The sequence below is a fragment of the Uloborus diversus genome, unplaced genomic scaffold, assembly GCF_026930045.1.
Source record: "Uloborus diversus isolate 005 unplaced genomic scaffold, Udiv.v.3.1 scaffold_826, whole genome shotgun sequence".
NCBI classification, from domain to species: domain Eukaryota; kingdom Metazoa; phylum Arthropoda; class Arachnida; order Araneae; family Uloboridae; genus Uloborus; species Uloborus diversus.
In genome coordinates this window covers 59,360-62,872 of record NW_026559040.1, presented here as the reverse complement: position 1 = coordinate 62,872, position 3,513 = coordinate 59,360, and the positions used below count along the sequence as shown (strand labels likewise).

The 3,513-nt window shown below is 32.7% G+C and overlaps 1 non-coding gene across 1 annotated transcript; it reads right to left on the bottom strand.

Annotated features, from left to right (window-relative positions):
- Positions 1–2,813: 2,813 nt before the first annotated feature.
- Trnae-uuc (transfer RNA glutamic acid (anticodon UUC)) lies at positions 2,814–2,885 on the bottom strand. The gene has a single exon. It is a non-coding gene; the product is annotated as a tRNA-Glu (tRNA).
- Positions 2,886–3,513: the final 628 nt, after the last annotated feature.

The window sequence follows — 3,513 nt, the reverse complement described above, 5'->3', positions numbered from 1 at the left end:
AGCGAGCAGCTAGTTGAACCCAATCTTTAAAATAGAAAAAATATAAAAAGTTGTTGTTTAAAAAAGGCTTCAGGTGGTGGCGGAACGTCTGAAAAGTGGTAAAAAATAAGGTTATCAGTCCACATTATGAGTTTAACAAAACATTCAGAGTAAAACTCGCAAAAAGGATGAAATTTCGGGTCCAAGTAGTCCCACTTTACGGTAGTGTAGAGAGGCAAGATTGGGCACAGTTGGCTAAAAATCGGATACTAAAAATGTGCGGTCAAGAAAACAGAAAAAGTTTTTTCGCAGTAATGAGCAAATATAAATGACTGATTTTTCCAAAAATTCCGGAACTTTTCTTTGTTGATTTTATTTTACTTTGTGAGGTGCAATTTAGTGAATATATTAGCTTATCTGAGTTTTATCGTAATTTACTTATCATCTTTATTGTTTTTATGGTCTCGGATATAAAAATTAATTTTGAATATACGTGCTGCAAATATTTTCACTGCACTGTTATGTCCAACCAAGCGCGTGCACAGAAATTTTGGGGCCCGTCACAAATGACTTTTCCGGGCCCCCTCCATATTGTTTACCCCTATATTTCACTCCTAGTTTTAAAAATATTGAGTCCCCTTCAGGCTCGGCCCCGGGCCAACAGGTGTTCCTCCTCCTCCCTGTGCACGCCCTTGTGTCCAACACAATCTTTTTTTTTTTAATTATCAAGGAGAGTTTTTGTCAAATTTGCCCCACATTTTGAGCACTTTTCGGATTATCCGCAATTTTCTTCATCCATGGTATCCACGCCAACCAATTCTTCGGATAATCAGGAGTGTACTGTATTTTTTAAAAAAATGGGGAACTTATACGCAGCTCAAATGGGCAATTCCCTTTTAATAAAACAGGGGTGTCCACTTACGGGGGGTCATGGCGCAGACTGCGCCATTGAAATTTTTTGGGGGTGGGGTATTTTCAGGGGTATTGTTCCTTTTTGGAGCGCTCTTGCTTTTTGAGCGGTCTTCGCGATATTTCGGGGGGGGGGGGGGGTGCGCCCTTGCTCTGGGGGGGGTGCACCCATGATAGAAATATCACTTGTTGTGCAAAACACTCTGTAATAACATCAAAAATATTAGTTCCATGTTTTCATTGCATGAACTTGAAGAACATGAACTCTACTTCTGTATAATTTAATTACGTTTAGGAGATTTTTTGAAACAGTAGGAGGGTGTTCTTGGGACACTTTTCCTATTTTTTATTTTTAATGTCAATTATTGAAATCAAATTTAAAATCTAAAAGTCACATTAAAATAGCCCAATATATTTCTATGCAATATATATATATTTTTTTAATTCCAACAGTTTGAAAATAAAATATTGCCAAGCATTTAAATTAAGAATTCCAAGCTGTCCCAAGGTACAACGTCCTACTTTACCTTAGGACACATCCTGTTGTACCATAGGAAAGTCTTCGTGATTCAGGAATTAGCCATAAACTTGAAGCAATTTTGAACCAAAACACAAAAAATATATATTTTTCGTGGTAATGAATTAAATCATAATTAATGAATATTGAATTATGAATAATGAATTTATGAACTATTAGCAAATATTATTAATGAACTATTATTTATCTAACATAAAATGTGTTTAAAAGGCTACAAAAGATTAAAACATTTTTCCATGTTTCTAAGCATGTCTCAATTATTAAAAACCATGCATACGTTGAACGTTTCCTAAGGTACAATATGTTTCGCTGTCCCAAGGTACAATCTCTGCGTGGTTTAAGAAAAACCAAAATGGTGGTCCTTCCAGATGCAATACCATTATTTTCTCATAACCAAAATATTTAAGGTACTTCTCTTTTATAACAAAATAAAATTCAGTTGATTAGTTTTACAAATACAAAGACAGAAAATGAAATAAAAATGAAGAAAACATGTACTTTGGAGTCATGAAATTTTCTTTCTTTCAGAAAATCGTCAATTTTACTCATTTGATGCTGATTGTTGCTATGGTACCATTGAGTGGTGAAGGTAATTATTAGAAATTACCAAAAACATGGCTCCAAGGTGCAACATTCTCCCCTTCTTTTATATTATAATATTTTTTGGCTCAGTAACGGACTTATGTCATGAGATACGTCCGTTTTAATAAAGTAATGGGGAAGTTATGGCGTTCTCACAAAAAATTACCTTTAAGAAATATTATTTATCGTACATTTTTTTCGAATTAAGTAATACGAAGAATAAGTAACTGTTGCATGCATTTAGAATTCAGACTCATTGAAACGTCAGTATAAATTATTATGAATAGTTTTGCAACTTATTTTAATGTTCACCTGCATAATACTAAGCTGAAAGTGAGTTATTGCGTGATTAATACTCTAATTAGATAAATTGGTGATATTTTGAAGTGAAATAACACGAAAAATAAGAGAGTTATAATAATTAAATGTTAAAATACATCACTATCCAACTAAATTGTGAGGAAGCATTGCGGAAGTTATGTTAAAAACGCAAAATGTGTTAACATTTGCAGAAATTTTAAGAGAATCAAGAACTTTTAAAAATTAAAAGGCAATGTTTAAGATCCCGGCTGTAATCTTCGATTGCAAAAGGTTTAATTTATCAGTATGAAATTGTTTTTTTTTTTTTTTTCTTGATCCCTGTAATTCTTTTACTAGAAATTTAATGAAATAATCTGTAAGAGAGGACTGCTGCATTTTATCCATTCAAAAAAAAGATATAATAATCGCAATGATGTAGCTTCCAAAAAGTTCAAATTCCACGAAGTTTGTACAGGCAAGGCCTTTGACAAACACTGGAATTTAGTTCCCATGCCGGGAATCGAACCCGGGCCGCCTGGGTGAAAGCCAGGAATCCTAACCACTAGACCACATGGGATTGAATAACGGAAGAATAACAAGCATTATAATGCATTGTGGTTTTTCAAAACCCCTCTGCTTTCCCGTAGGTGTGATTGTAAAGTGATGACAAATTTTAGTTTTGTATATTTTTGCTGATGCGAAAAGTTTTAACCTTTTTGTGCAAAAATAACATAATAATCTTTTGTTAAAGTACACAAACATAACATAAAATATTAACTACGTAAAATTCGTCAAATTTGCAGCGAGTTTCACGCTTGTGTTTCGGGGATTCGAAGTTATAACATGAACGCCTCAAGTCTCACTATTCTGTATTGTAAAAGGGCAGGGGTGCACACAGAGGGGGATTATGGCGCCATAAAAATGGGGGGGGGGGTATTTATTTAAATTTATAGATTGGTTATTTGTAATTTAATTTATTTATTTTAATTTATTTTATTGTATTTTATTTACATTTTATTTCTTTTATTTATTTAGCTTGTGTGTGCGTCATTGGCGTAGCACAGAACTTTTCTAGCAAAAAAATAATAACGATAACAGTAAAATTAAAAATAAATAAACAAATAAATAAAAAGTATTTTTAATAAATAAAGCATATTTAAAAAATAAATAAAATAACAAAGAGAGCTAGAAAATAAAAAATAATC